Consider the following 15,677-nt stretch of genomic DNA (forward strand, 5'->3'; position numbering starts at 1 on the left):
CAGATTCCGCACCAGGCTGTGCGCGGTCTGTGCGCTCTGGAGCGGGACGGGGAACCCCGGCCTCCCGCAGCTCCGAAGAGCTTTTCCCTGCGACTTCCGCGAGGAGACCAATCCGCCCCGCTGGGTGGCTGCAGTCCCTGGCCTCTCCGGCGCGCCTCCCTCCCGCGCCCGCGGCTGAGCCCGCTCAGCTTGGCCAGCCGAGGTGAGTGCGACGGCCGCTGGGCGCCATCGGGGTGTGGGCTGGGGGATGCATTGCTGCGGGGAGCGGGGCAGGTCTTCCGCGCCGCCCCTACCCCGGCCTGCGCGGGGCGGTGTGTGAAGTTCTCCCGCGCCCCAGCCAGCCCGGGATGCGGGCGTCGGAACCCACCAGCCCGGGAGAACCCAGAGCTTGTCCCCCGCGGCCGCTTTCCAGCTCCGCACCAACTCCCCGCGGACCCAAGCAGCCTCGGTTCTGCACGGGCCAGTTTGATGTCCAGAAACCACGAGGCATCCGACCTGCGGGGCGCCTTCCGACCTCTGGCCCCCTGCTCGTCGCGGCGGGTGGATGACTGAGTCCATAAAAGTTGTCAGCCTGAACCTGCCCCGAATCGGACTCGGGGCCGGGCTAGAGCGGAGGGAGGGGTCAGAAAAAGGTTTGTGACCGCCAGGCCACCTGCTCGCCGCCTGAGCGCACTTACGCTCTCAGCGGGACATTTCCCGGGAGCCGCGGCCCGGTTAGCCGGGCTGCAGGTCCGGCGGGGCGGGCGAGGGAAGCCGAGCGCGAGTGAGAGTGGAGGTGGGGCGGGCAGCGGAGCAGTGGCGCGCTGAGGATCGGGGAAGATTTCTGGCGCGAGTGGTGCTGAGTCCCGTGAGTCAACCCCGCCTCTGGGAGAACTTTTCCCAACTCCCGGGGGTGGGGGTGGGCGCAGCTAGGCTTCCCGGGGCCCCTCTCTGCTGAGGAAGCCCACGCCAGATCCCTGCAGTCCCTCGGGAGGCGTGGCGAAGGGCCCCGCCCCTCCGCGCCCTGGGTCAGCACCGCGGACAGCGCCTCGCGGGGGAGCGTAGCCTCGAACCCCAGGAACCCACTTGCACACTCACACAGATCTACAGACCACCCGCAGACAGTCCCCACCCGGATTCGCAGTCCATTCACGCAAACTCATACCCACCCACCGTCCGCACAATCCACACGCCCGGGAAGGTCCATCCACACGCACGTGGACAAGCTCAGATCTTCCCAGGAGCCCCTGCAGCCTGGCAGCCTCTTCACTCCAGGTCCCCTTGTCTCTGGACCCAGAATAAGCCCAACTCCAGACCTCACTGCTGAGTCCTCACAGGGATACCCAGGACTCAGAGCCCTCACCACACACACACACACACACACACACACACACACACACACACGCACGCCAGTCCTGCTCCTGCCAGGGGAGCAGAGCACACCCTCCCCTCACCCCAGTGCAGACCCTGGCAGGAACCGGGGCCTTTGCCAAACGGAGGGAGGAGCTTCCGGCCCAGTGGAAGCTGCGGGCAGAAACCCAGCCTCCCCAAATCTTGGTTTTAGGCTCAGAGTGCATTTTGCTGAGCCCCCCTTCTTCAGACCTTACCCCAGACAAACCTCCTTCGACAACCAGGGTCTGTGCCCCTCTCTCTCTGCATCATTCTTCACTTGCACTTCTGTGTCTTTGTTCCCCTGCGCTGTTCTCCTCCTCTGTGTTTATCTTTCACACACACACACCCCCTTTCTTTTGCCTTTTCCAGTTCCTCCTTCCCAGGCACCTTTACTCTCTCCCCAACTTTCTTCAGTCAGCCCACTCCCCTGTGGGTAGAGCTGGCTCCTAGGGGGAGCTGACTCCATTCTCCTGGCAGATTCTGCACCCCTACTTTCCTCTTTGGGAGTCTGACACACACACACACACACACACACACACACACACACACACACACCCCTTTTCACCCATGGCCTCAGCAGCTTCTGTCCCCTCCCCAGGAAAATGTCCAGGGCTAGATGCACCCAAATCCCCACAGTCTCTCCAAGGGGCCGGAATTCCACACCAAGTGGCTCCATCCCCACCTCCCTGGGGATCTGACTTTGTGATGGACCTGGTGCCCATGCCCTGGCTTGCCCTTTGACGCTGCTCCTGCTGTTGCCCATAATATCCAGAAACTAGGCTCCAGCGTGATGTGGTGGGAGGAGCTCTGAGTGCAAGTGGGGAGGCCTGGGACCTAGTCTCAGCTTGGCCACAGAGCAACTGTGTCCTTCAGTGAATTCCCTTCTCCGAGCCTCAGGCTTCCGGTCTGTACAAGAACAGGGCTGGTTGAGGTGACCTTCCGGGTCTCTTGTTGGCCCTAGTAATGTGGGATATTGACTGTCTCATGAGCCTCTTGAGTGTGGGTGGGAATGAAATTTTCTGTTCTAACCCCAGAGCTATTGTACCTTTCCCCTTCCTCAGAGCACCCACCGCTAGTGAAGTCATCCTGTCCCCTGAACGAGGGATGTTCAGATGATTTCCTTTATAGGACCAGAGATGTCAAGTAATTTTCTTGAGGTCACACAGCTGAATGCAACCTCCATTGGGGCAGGCAGTGATTCCACTGCCTGTATATCCTCTGTATGAACCACTGTTTCTGGTTGGTGGATGCTTAGTGAATAAATGAACAAACGAATGAATGAATGAATGAATGAATGAATAAAAGAGTGGAGACTTAAACCTGGATCTCCCGATCCCCAGAACCTTGGGGTCATGGTTTAAGCCCCTTTCTCTATAGTTTAGACATGTTTCCCTTGTCCCCCCATTTCCCTTCCACTTGCCTGGTCATGCAAAGGCAGATGAAGTTGTCTAAGACTCTTTCTCCCCAGGACCGACTCTGGTTGTAAATGACCAGGGAGAAGGGACCAGCTGAGAGCAGCTTTAGAGGGCCTGCTGGTGGGTAGGGCCTTGGCAATCAGCCCCAAGTCCCTAAGACTCGAAAGTAGGCTATGCATGGGCAGCTGGCCAGGATCTGAGGCTGGGAGAGAAGACAGTCATCCCTACCATTTGGCTAAGCAGCCACTTCCCACAGCCCCATGAGCTGCAAAAATCACCTTTACAGGCGAACAAAGCGAGATGCTGGGAAAGGAGGTGGTTTCCCTAAGGGCAAACAGCCGCCCACGGTCAGCCATAAAAATAGGCACCCACACATGGAGGTGGTGGGGGTGGCTGATAATAGCACTCTCGCTGTTGATAATGATGGTAGCATCATCATGATTGGAAGTTCAGTGATTGGCCTCTTTGGTTCTCTTTCTCCTCTTTGAAATTGTCTCCCCATGGGAACCTCTTATGCTCGTCCCCCACCCAAATGTGGAGAAACTGGGGGCTGGGACAGTGAGACAGGGGGGTCTGGTTGTTGGTTAGTCCCAGCCCAGCCGAGGAAGAGGGCTTGTCATTTGACATCCTCCTCCTCCTGCCCACCCTCCCCCACCCGCGTGCATCTCTGCCTGGAGGACCAGTGTCCAAGTCTGTCCAACACCCTTCCTCGCTGGGTTCCACATGCAAGGCGCAGGGAAAATAAATAAAGAGCAGTGTTGGCCCGAAATAGACTTACAAATACGCATGTTTTCCCAAAGTCGCATTTCACGGGCAAACATTTTGATCTGAAGGAAGGAAGAGCCCCTATTTTGCCCAGTGCTCTACATTATTTTATTTATTTAGGTTTAATCCTCACCTGAAGGTATGTTTAGAGGAAGTGGGGGGGAGAAACATGGATGGGTTGCCTCCCATCTGCACCTGGGCCAGGGACTGAACCCACAACCTAGGTATGTGCCCTGACTGGAAATCGAACCCGCAGTCCTTTGGTGTACTGGGTGACGTGCCAAGCAATGGAGCCACCTGTCTAGGGCTCTGCATTATTTCTGGTATTCATTTGTTCATTCATTCATTCATTCAATAAATATTTTTTTGTGAATGTAAATTCCTCTGCTCCCTGAGTCAGAGGTGAAGGGCAGTACTGTCACCTGACGCTAGCTCTGGCCATCTCTCATGGGCCCAAGGTGGGGGACTCCAGACTTCTGAGGTAGGGCCTGAACTGACTTCTGAGCTAGGGCCCAAACTGGGTGCCTCACCTTTGCATCTCGGGCTCTGTCCCCAGCCATGAGAGCTGTAATCCGTTTGCCTGGGGGATGGGCTCAGGCAGGAGTCCCACTGGGAGGCTTGGGCTAGAAAAGATCTTTAAACTCCGTAAGAGGCAGGGCTGCCCCTGGGGACGTTGTTTCAGGGAGGCAGGTGAGCTGCCCGCATCACACAGCACGTTGGCCGCAGAGCCTGCATCTCAGCGTCCCAGCCGGGCATGCCATGCTGCAAGGGGAAATGCAGCTGGCTCCCACTGCCCAGGGCCTCTCCTCCCCATCCCCTCAGCATCGAGCCTGGCCCTGTGGCCTGTCCCAGGTCCCCAACTATTCATCATCACGAACACTAGCACATACAGAACACGTGCCATGTGCCAGGCACTGTGTAAATGCTTATATTAATTGATGCGATCCCCACAACAGCCAAAGTGTGCTTGTTCCACTTCACAATGGGAGGACCAGCGGCTAGAGAGGTTGACTCCCCTGCCTAAGGTCACACAGCTGGTAAAGAGGCAGGTGGACCCCCAAAGCCCCCCACGAGCAGTTTCACTCTGGGGGTGAAGAAGGAGGTTTGGAAGCAAAGCCGAGGGAAGAGGAGCAGACAGACAGCAGCAGGCTATTTAGGCGACCCCTCCTGCCCTGCCATTGCTTGCTGGCATTTGTGCCGACAGAAGCGGTGCCTCTGCCAAATCCTGGAAGGAAGAATCCCAGTGCAGGGTCCTGGGGCCAACCCCTGGGGGACGTAGGGTCTGGGTATTTCTCCCTGAACTCAGGGGAGAGACCGAACTAGGCATGCAGAACCCCGGGCATGCGCTTGACTCTGACATCTGCTTCCTCCCTCTGAGGGACCCAGAGTGGGGACCTGGGCAATTTGGAGAGGGCCATTGGGTGGCAACTTAGGGTCTTGCTGTCTGCAGTGAGCTTGGCCACTGGGGACGAGGAGGTGGCGGGGACAATAGGAAGGACTGACTTGGAGTTAGATGCCAGTGGGAGCCATGCAGGTCTCTTATACGGGGCGCTCTTTGGAACCCAGAAGTGATGTCCCAGGAGACAGTGCCCAGAGGTTTAAAAAGCCTTCTCCTCAATCCCCATCCCAAGTCCCTGCCTAGCAGCCCCACTGTGCGCCAGGCACTAGACATGCGGAAGTGGGGAAGCCTGCCGCTGTCTCTGTAGAGCTCACCAGTCTCGCATCCCCGCCCCTGGTACTTCCTGCCCCAGCGGAGGTGAGGGATGAAAAGGGATGGCTCACCCAGGTCCCCCACCAGAAGTAGACGAGGGACCCATGTGTCCCCTGGGACTCAGAGGACATGACCCAGTGGTCATTCCAGGGTCAGGAGGGACGTTTCCCACGGTGGTGCCTGCAGGACACCTGAGTGTCCACCCCTCACCCCCCGCCCCGGCTTGATGTCCTGGTGGGAGGGGGTGCAATGGGAAGACTCATGCCTGTCCAGCCATCTGCCCGAAGCCTCCGGCACACATGCTGGCACCTGGACCACGCGTCCTTTGCCAGATCGTGTTAATAAAGGGGACGTGGCTGCCAGCTGGAAGCCACTCCTGTCCTGAAGGAGAACACGGTGATCTGCTTGTCTCTGGGGAAGCAGCTCAAAGGGGCTTGGAGTTGGGGCCGCTGTGGCCAGCGTGTTCCCACGATGTTTGGGGAGGAGTGCCGCGTGCTCCCCTCCCGCCTTGGCCTCTGCACTTCCTGCTGGGCTTCTCGCGTTCTTAGCCGGGAGGGTTCTGCAGGGTGATCGCCCGGAGATAACGATGATGATAATAATGGCCAACATATTTTGAATGTTTACTCTCCGCTGGGCGCCAGGCTTAGAGCTTTATAGGTATTATCATCCCATCTTCATCCCAGCCCTATGCAGAGTTACCATTGTTATTTCATTTTAAGGATGAGAAATGAGAAGCATAGAGAGACTGAGCCGCTTGCTGGTGAGCAATGGAGATAGGAGTCAAACCCCAGGCAAGCTGGCCCCGGGGATGCCATAACCACGGCCACCACAAGACAATTGAAGCTCACACTCTGACCTTCCTATCAACTTGATTTGGGTCTTTAAAGATGAGCGTGATTGAAACCCAAATACCTTTGGGATCCTTCAGGAATCTGGGTAATTTGTACATAAGGATTTGAGCTACCTCCCTGTTGACTGGGTGACGTGGGTTGACCATTTGCCTCTTGACTGCCAAGCAACCAAGCAGATCCCTGTTCAGATGTCCAGATGTGGGCAACATCTGGCAGACTGGCAGGACTTTTCTGGCGGTCATCCAGATGTTTCCCCTTCTCGTTTCATGTAGACACAGCTGGGACTTGCATCCCTCCGGATATGCTTCCATGTGGGAAATTCCTGGTTGAAAGTACTTGCTGGTTTAATTTTATTTTAATACTAGAGGCCCGGTGCATGAAATTCGTGCAATGGGGGGGGGGGTCCCAAAGCCCAGCCTGCACCCGCTCACAGTCCAGAAGCCCTCGGGGGATGTCCGACTGATGCGGAGGTGGGAGAGCCTCCTGCCACCGCTGCCTCAGCCGTGAGCTCGGCTTCTGGCTGAGCAGCGCTCCCCCTGTGGGAGTGCACTGACTACTAGGGGGCAGCTCCTGCATTGAGCATCTGCCCCCTGGTGGTCGGTGCATGTCATAGTGGCCAGTCATCCCACCACTTGGTCGATTTGCATAATAGCCTTTTATTACATAGGATTGATTTTTAGAAAGAGGGAGGAAGGAAGGGAGAGAGAGAAAGAAACATTGATATGAGAAAGAAATACTGTTTGGTTGCCTCCCACCCGTGCTCTGATCGGGGATCAAGCCTGCAACCCAGGAGTGTGCCCTGACTGGGAACGAACCCACCACCTTTCAGTGTACAGGGTGACGCTCCAACCGACTGAGCCACACGAGCCAGGACCATTTGCTGGTTTTAAAGCATCACCTAGTGACTTCACAAAGGCAGGATGGCGGCGTTGGTTCCTCCCTGCGACCCAGGCCTGAGAGCCTGGGCTAAGCCAGAGGCAAACCAGGCTCTGGGGAAGTGGCAGCAGATAAAGGAGAAAACCTCCTTCCCTTCTCAGCCCGGACACTGGGGCGAGGCTGGCTGGTGAAGGGCATGCGGGTGAGTAGCCGCTGCACGTTCCCTGAGAAGTTCCTGACTTTCCGACCCCGTCCTCCGGAGACTTTGAGCAGATGGTCCCCGAGTAGCAGCAGGAATTGGTGATGAAAAGAGACATGTCGGCGGAGAGGCATTCTCGGGCATTAATGAGCATGAGAATAGACCTGGGGTGAGAAGGTTCCCAGAGCCTTGGGGAGGAAAGGATTTCAAGACGTTGCAAGTTAAGATCTTGAAAATGTAACAGAAAGTCCTTATTTTATAAAGCGAGCACCAACCAGTGAAGGACTTAAGACTATGAATGACTAAGGGAATGAATGAACTGGTAAATGTATGAATTGGTGAATGGGGCTGATGGACTTGGACAGCCGGGGCCTTGATTGGGTGGGGCCTGACCTGGTTCTCAGTACTGACAAAGGGAAGGGTCCTGTGTTTGTCCCCCTGGAAACCCCTTTAGCTCAGGGTCAGAAAGAAATAGCATGAACCCCTGAATCTCATCTTCTTACTGTGCACCACACCCCACCCACATCCTGTTCTGCAGCCCCTCCGGTCACGGGGCTCCTCTGGCTCCTGGCCATGGCAAGGTTGGAACCCCAGGTGGCTGCAAAGCTGATGGAGGCTGCAGTTTCCACACCCCGAGAAATCTGCAACCCTCGTCACCTTCCCAGCTGCTCCCCCAGCCCTAAGTCCCCCCTCCTCTCTTGTCACATGTCTGTGTCTGGACCTTTGGGAACTCCAAATGACAGAATTGGGAGGTACCTGAAAGCTCATTGAATCTAGCTCTCCCATTTGACAGACAGGCAAACTGAGGCCCCAGGGAGAAGGAAAGACTTGCCCAAGGTCACAAGCAAATGGGAGACAGAGCCCATTATTATGGAAGGACTAAGGAAGTTCCCACCAGATAGGATAGCACCGCGTCACTGAGCAGGGACAGCAGGGGGCTGGGATTCTTGGGCCCAGGGAGCGTCCTTGGGTCACTCCTGGCCTCTGGGGCCAGGGTCAGTGGTTCTTAGTTTCTGGGGTCCTGAACTTCCCAAGCATCTTGTGGGAAAGGCGGCAGAGTTGGCGGGTGGTTCTTGGGGATCTGCCCTCCACCCTGGGCATCCTGTTGTGGCTGCTCAGCTCCAGCCCTGACCTCTGTCTCTAGGCAGCAGCACCATTGTGGAGGGTGGGCTGAGGCTGGCCAGTGTTAGACACCCCACCCAGGCAGGGGCCTCTGTACTGGCCCTGGGTGTGAAGCGGCTGGTGGACTTTGACATCCTCTCTCCCCACTATGCACACCTGAGCTGTCAATCAACAGTGTAGCCAGGAAGCCACTGACCTGTGTGGGCACAGGAGGTGCGTTTCTACCTGGACACCCAAGATGGTGAAGTTGGGTGTCAGTTCCTGATGCTCTTTTCTCGTCCCCCTTCCCTGGAAGCTGCCCCACAGGCTGGGCTGTGCCCAGACTGTGGCCAGAATGACTCCAGGGGCAGGCACTGAGTGTGTATGTATGCGTGTGTGTGTGTGTGTGTGTGTGTGCGTGCGCCGCGTGCGCGCGTGCATGATTGTGCATGTGTGCAGGCCAGCAAGGTTTGGGAGGGCTGGCTCTAGAATTCTGGGGGTTTTCAAACATGTAAGATTCTAATAAAATCTAATACACTGAGAAGAGGAATCAGCTTATCAGAAATCAGGTTCAAAGAAATCCCTTTTCTTAGCTTCAGTTTTCTTGTTTGCAAATTGGAAATAATCCTTACGACTGGGAAACCTATAGGAACATGATCTCCAGTGCCGCACCGATGCAAATCCTTCAGTCCCCCAGGCCGAGGGGATGGGGACAGGAGAAAATGGCTCTGACTCGGGACCGAGGGCCTGAGCAGCCTCCAGCATCTCCTTGCGGTGCTCCTTTCATCAGTGCTGGCCTCCTCGACCCCCGACAAGCCCAGGCGGCAGGGCCTGGGGAACCCCCAAGTTAGCAGAGGGGGAGATTTGCCCTTAAGGCTTCTCCCTTTCTTTCTAGGCAGTGAGGCTGGGGGTACAGTCCCTTCTCAAATCGCCACCCAAACCAGTCCTGGTGGCCCCTTGGGGGGCTCGATCGCTTTGCATTAAGTGCCTTTTCATCTTTGCGCTTCCAGCTTACCCTCAAGCTTCTCTTTGGTGGGGAGACCCAGGAGAGTCTTGCAACGTCCTGGACCCACAGATGTGTCTGGGTGGGCTGCGGGGAGCAGAGGGAGACAGGCCTCCGAAGCTCCCCCTGAGCTAAGAACTGGCAGGCGGCCACCTGCCGTGTCCCAGTGAAGCCCATGGCATCGGCACATACTGGTCAGCGGACCTGCCACGTGGAGTGATGATACAGCAGGACCCACCCTGTGTGCTCCCAGTTAGACCATAGCTTCCGATTAGGGATGAAGGGGAGCCCACTTTAGAGAGCATCTCCCTCTAGATGGGGGACCATCCATCCAGAGATGGGAAGTGACTTACTCTGGGTCACCCAGCAGGCTGGTGGCAGGGCAGGGCCCTACTCTAGCCTCAGGGGGCCCCTTGGGCTGTCCCACGCACCCATCCCTGCTTCCTCTCCTCCCTGCCTCTGAGCCTGAGTTCCCAGGAAGAGCTGGCTGGAGCTGAGATGCAGAGATGCCCAGGGAATTGTTTTACATATTTGTTAATCGGGTCTCGGAGAGAGAGAAGGGCCCCGAGCTCATCAGCCAGGAAGGAATCCAATTTGGCTTTTATGGCCGTGGTTATTGGTCTTATTTTGCAGGGATCTTTTTATTTGTTATTAACGCAGCGATCTGGGGGCTGGGGAGCTGACTGGCTGCTGGGCGCAGGGGGTCCTGTGGGCTCACTCGGAACTCCAGGCAGCGGCCGGGACTCAGGGGTGGGGGTGAGGGGGTGGGAGGAGGCGGCCTGGACAGGTTGGCCAAGGCATGCAGTGAAGGTTTTCCGGAAACTTCTGGCCCTGCAGACAAGGGGCGTTTGAGGGGCTGGCTGTAACTTGCGGTTCTGTATGTTGCCGGTTTTATTAAGCTTTTACTGCCTTTTCCTCAGAGATGCAAGGCTGCCGATAGGTCTGGGATGTGAGGCCTGAGCTGTGTAGGCAGAAAGGGGTGGAGAAGGGAGGGCAAGAGTGGGCCAGCTGGGGTGCAGTTCCTCTGTCAGAGCAGTGGCTACGGGATGGGCTCTGACCGGCCTGCAGAGGCTCAGGTCCCAGCCCCCCAAGCTGCCTCATGGAGCTGAAGCTGGAACAGAAGTGGCATTAAGTAAAGGGCCCAGTGCTGGGAGGGCACGCAGAGTGCTCAGCGGGTAGGCAGCTCCCGCCCCAGCTCCTCGCATGGGGCCTGGCAGGCAGGGAGCCGTGGGCCTTCCATTTTCTTCCACCGCCTGGCCCCACCAGGAAGAGCTGGTTGGCAGATTTGGGTGGCCTGTTTGTGTGCCCCACCCACCCGGGAACATAGTCCTGTTCCTGGTCCAAATGTCATCATTTCTCCCCACCTACCCCCCACCCCACCCCCATGGCTGGAAGAAGAGGCACTTCAAGGCATGAGTCCTGGACAGAGATCCGGAGGCTGAGTCTACTCCCAGTGCCAGGGGGCAACCAATGTGAGCCCCGGTGGGGCAGCGGGGGGGAGGGCAAAGGCTAGATCATGCTGGGGGGAGACCGGGAACAGGGGAGAATGGTCCTGGACCACCTGCAACAGAATCACCGGGGGAGATGGTGTAAAGGGATGCCCCGCCCCCCAAGTCTGGTTGGCTAGATCCGGTGTCTGTCCCAGGCGTTTGCATTTGCACGAGGGACTGGTCCCCATCGCAGTCCGAGGGCCGATGTGGTAGACAGTGAGAGTCAGCTCTGGCCGACTTGCAGACCTGCCATGAGCCGGGGCCAGATTCAGGCCTCTCCCCAACTGCGAAGCTCACAGCGATCATTCTATGTGACTCAGCAGGTGGGGTACCTCCATCCCCACTTTACAGATGCGGAAACTGAGACTTGCCCAAGGCACCCAGCTAGTGGCAGAGGCAGGTGTGAAGCCAGGTCCCTCTGACTACGAAATCCGTGTTAGCTCCCTCCTCCCCCTGACAATCAGGCCCTGGTGCTCTGGGTGCCTGGTATCCCCTCTGAGAGTGGGGGGACCAGTTCTGGCCCCCTGAGCCCACTAGCCAGAGAACGCATGGAACGGGGACAGTCACAGTGGCTGTTGTGACCATTAATGTTCATTCCTCTGGTGCCGACTGGTTCCCCGGGTGATATATTGGCGGGAGCAACGCTTGTTTGCCTGATATATATGGAGCTGTTGGGCTTACGAGTCAGTGCCCACAGCTTCCTCACCAGCTGTCAGCCCGGGGCGGCCATCTGTCCCTTAAACGCTTCATCCCCACAGTCTGCCCTCCTTTGAGAAATGAGGGTCCAGGGCAGGACCACCACAGAGCCCTTGGCTAGCTCTCTCCCCTCTTACCCCCACCTGGGCTCCCAACAAATAAGCCCAGATTCTATTTGGGGGGAGGAGCACTTCTCTGAATTTCCCACCCTCTGCTGGCCACGGGAGCCCATAAGAATGGTATGGATTCCTTGCGGGGAGGGGGCAACAGGTCTGAAGGGAGAAGGTGCAGGTACCTGCCTCAGCTGCAACCATAAAGCAGGTTTTCTCAGGGCTGGGGAGGCAGAGAGGTGGTAGATTTAGGACCTTCTTGCTGGGGGAAGGGCTCAGACACGTGCTGGCAGTCACCTGGCCACGCCCCTTTCTCTACAGGGCTTCTCCTGGCTGTATTGCCATTTTCATTTGAGATTCTAGGTAGGACTTGGGGCTTCTGGAGATAAAACTTTAGGAGGGGCCTAGGATGCAGCTGCTAGGAGGGCTCCCTGCTTCACCCCCACTTTTCCTCTGGGATGCTTTACGTCCCTTTGTATTAGTCAGGGTTCTCCATAGGAACGTTTAAAGGACAGATGACCAATAGAGTGTAGAAAGATGGATAGATGGATGGATGGATGGATGTGTGGATGGATGGATGGATGGATGGATGGATGGATGGATGGACGGATGAATGGGTGGACGGGTGGATGGACAGAAGGGTGGATGGATAACAAGGAATTTGTTCACATGATTGTGGAGGCTGAGACGTCGTTTCTGCAGCTGGAAAGTTGGAGCCCCAGGACAGCCCATGGTGCAGTTACGTCTGTGCCTGGGGGCCTGACCACCAGGAGCGCTGATGCTGCGAGCTCCTGTTGGAAGCCAGCAAGGACCAGGAGCAGCTGATGCTTCAGTCCGAGTCGAAGGCTGGAAACACCGATGGCCCAGCCCCAGCAGTCAGCAGAGAGTTCCCTCTCACTCCGCCGCTCTGTCCTATTCAGGGCTTCAACTGATTGGATGAGGCCACCCACAGGAGGGAGGACAAGCTGCTTTACTCCGTCTGCACACCCAGAACCGTGTTCGGTCAAATGTCTGGGCACCCCCGGCCCAGTCAAGCCAACACATAAAATTAACCATCACACCCAGGCTCCCACCGAAGGGAAGCTAGGCTTCTGAAACTGGTAGGCTTCCTTTGCACCATGCCCTGAGCTGTCACCTACTGAAAGCAGAATTGCCGAGGCCTGAGTGATCTCCGGTTCTGTGAGGATGGTGTGGGCTTGCTAAAGGCCAGTGGGTTTCTGACATCTCAGCTCTCAGGGAACTCAAGCACTGCTGGGAGTGGCGCAAAGAGCGTGGGCTTTGGGATGGGTAAGTCTGAGGTTCAAATGCTAGTTCCACCTCTATTAGCTGTGTGACCACAAGGTGGTCACTTTACCTCTCTTATTGTTTCTTCCTCTGTGAAATACTCATAATGCTCCCTTGCAGGGCTGATGTGTGTATGAGAGAGGGTGGACAGAGTACTCGCACACGGTGGGCGCACAGCTCATTATTATGTTACTAGAGGCCTGGTGCACGAATTTGTGCACCAGTGGGGTCCCTCAGCCTGGCCTGCGGGATCAGGCTGAAACTGGCTCTCTTACATCCCTCGAGGGTTCCCAGATGTCGAGAGGGCACAGGCCAGGCTGAGGGACCCCCCTGGTGCACAGTTGGGGCCAGAGAGGGACCGTGGGAGGGCTCCAGGGCGAGTCCAGCCCAACTCGCTCAGTCCGGATTGGCTGAACCCCAGCAGCAAGCTAACCTACCAGCCGGAGCACATCATAGCAACTGGTCAACCAGTTGACTGTCTGCCCCCTGGTGGTCAGTGCACATCATAGTAAGCAGTTGAGTGGCCTTAGTATATCATTAACATATTACACTTTGATTGGTTGAACAGCCGACAGGACGACTGGACACTTAGCATATTAGGCTTTTATTATATAGGATGATTCTCTTAAAGGGTGCCAGAGTTTCTGCATGGAGCTAGCCCAGCTTTTGTCTTCACCCCATCCATGTGATTTTGCCCCAATTTGACCTCCATGTCCTCAACGCTTCTGCAGCCTCCGAGCCCGAGGGGGAGTGCTGGGCTTCTGAGAAGAACTTGGGATTCTGGGTGGTGGGCACTAAGCCAGGGCGTCTGAGTGGTGCAGGCCCTGGGGAAATAGGGCACTAGGACTAAGATGCCTAAGAGGGACAGGACCCTCCTCTTCCCATTCCTGCCTTCTCCTACTCAGACGAGCTGCATCACCAGAGCACAGGGCAGACCCGTACCCAGGCAGCAGACAAGGACAGACCCATACCCAGGCAGCGTTCAGGGGTACATGGAGCTGCTCAACTCACAATATCTCATTTTGAACTTCCACTTGCTCAATCTCTCAGCCCAAGGATCAAAGGCCCCAAGATGTTTTCCCAGGAGCAGAGCTGAACCGGGGAGGCAAAACACCCCGAGACAGGAAGAAAAAGCTGATGAGCTCCTAATTGCCATTAAATTATAGATACATATAGGTATTTTAAGTCGAATCTGCATGTCTAATGTGATTTTTTGGATTACATTTTCATCATCTGTCTGGGGTGGGGCATAAAGAGGGAGGGTTCCGTCACCCTTTGGCGGCAGGGAAGTTGTAAACAGGGCTGCAGGCAGGCTGTGGGTGGGGCCACATCCCCGGGGTCTGCTCTGGAAACAGCCAGGCCAGGAGGGAAGCTGGGGGTGTCTTTGAGGCAACACTGCCTCCCACCAAAGCCCCATTGTGTCTAGATGGGCAAGTCCATCTGGCTGGTGACTTGAAGAATGCCTTCTTTCTTAGACCTCCAACTAGCTTCCCTTGGGGTGGTGAACACACAGTACAATGTACAGATGATGTTATAAATTGTACACCGAAACCTATGTAATTTTATTAACCGCTCACACCAATAAATTCAATAAAAATATTTAAAAAGAAAATTAAAAAGATAGCTCCCCAATTATGGCTCTTTGGGTCCAGATGTCATCTTCTCCCGGGGTTGCCAAAAGCTCCTCCCAGAATCTGGTGAGGGAGCAGATTGCACACTCCTTCGAGCCAAGAGTCCTGGCTCTGCCACTGAAATATGACCTTGGGCAAGTCCCTTCTCCTGGCAGGGCCGCGATTTCCCCATGTGTAAACGAAGGAGTTGGACTGGATGTGCCCGGATGTCTCCTCTGGGTCCTGTGGGCCCTGACCTGCGCCCTGCTCATTTGACAGAGCCCTCTCTCCATCGGGGAGCAGGAGGCTACACACTCATCCACCCACTGGGCCTTTGCCAACTCTCTCCCCAGGTCCTTCTGCTTTCCAACCGGGATCTCCCCGGCCGCCACCTGAGCCAGCTGGGCTTGTTTCTCTCCTTGGGGGACAGAACCTCCTCCCACGCCTATTATAGGAACTCCTCTAGGAGTTGAAGGCTCTTCGCAAAATCTCTTCCACACACAGGCACACACGTTCTATTTTTAAATAACATTTATTTCTGATTCTAAAAGTGAGACTGTACCTGCTTATTGCAGAAAAAGTGGAAATAGACAAGTATGAAAGAGAAAATAAAAATCACCCGCCATCCTCCAAGTGATAACCACTGTTAATGGGTTTTCTTAAATGCATCTATTTGTGGATTTATTTTTTTCTGTTATAAGATTGGGATTATGCTGCAAAGGTGACTTTCGAGGCGACCACGCCTGGCCCTTGAAACTGGGTCAGGTTCTTCCTTCTGAGGGTCTGCTGCTGCCTCTTAGGCGACTTCCCCACTTGCTTTTCGCCAGAGGAGGGGACCTTGTTGTGTGGATGAGTGTCCACCTCGGTGCATGGGCCCCTGGGAGGCCCAGAGTTTAATTTTGACCACTTCTGAGTGTGAGTGTGTGTGTGTGTGTGTGAGAGAGAGAGAGAGAGAGAGAGAGAGAGAGACAGACAGACAGACAGAGGCAGAGGGAGGAACAGACAGCAAGAGAGCACACGGGTCAGTCACTGAGCAGGAGCCTACGCCAGGGCCCACCCAACGGGAGAGCATAAAGCGTGATCACCGTCCCTTGTGATGAGTCCTACTTCGGGCTCTTTGTCTGAGCCAACAACAGGCACCGTGCAGCAGCTGGGAGCTTCTTTGCTGAGCTAATCAATTCCTGTCATTTGAGAA

The 15,677-nt window shown here is 56.1% G+C and overlaps 1 protein-coding gene across 1 annotated transcript in view; it reads left to right on the forward strand.

Moving 5' to 3' along the window:
* Positions 1 to 66: 66 nt before the first annotated feature.
* The window catches only part of DISP3 (dispatched RND transporter family member 3), a 43,280-nt gene continuing 27,669 nt past the window's right edge, over positions 67 to 15,677 (forward strand). Inside the window, exon 1 of the mRNA XM_006103719.3 lies at positions 67 to 202. The gene's annotated coding sequence lies outside the window, so the exon portion shown is untranslated. The remainder of the gene's footprint in view (positions 203 to 15,677) is intronic.

This window comes from Myotis lucifugus, unplaced genomic scaffold (assembly GCF_000147115.1).
Source record: "Myotis lucifugus unplaced genomic scaffold, Myoluc2.0 scaffold_501, whole genome shotgun sequence".
In the NCBI taxonomy this organism is placed as follows: domain Eukaryota; kingdom Metazoa; phylum Chordata; class Mammalia; order Chiroptera; family Vespertilionidae; genus Myotis; species Myotis lucifugus.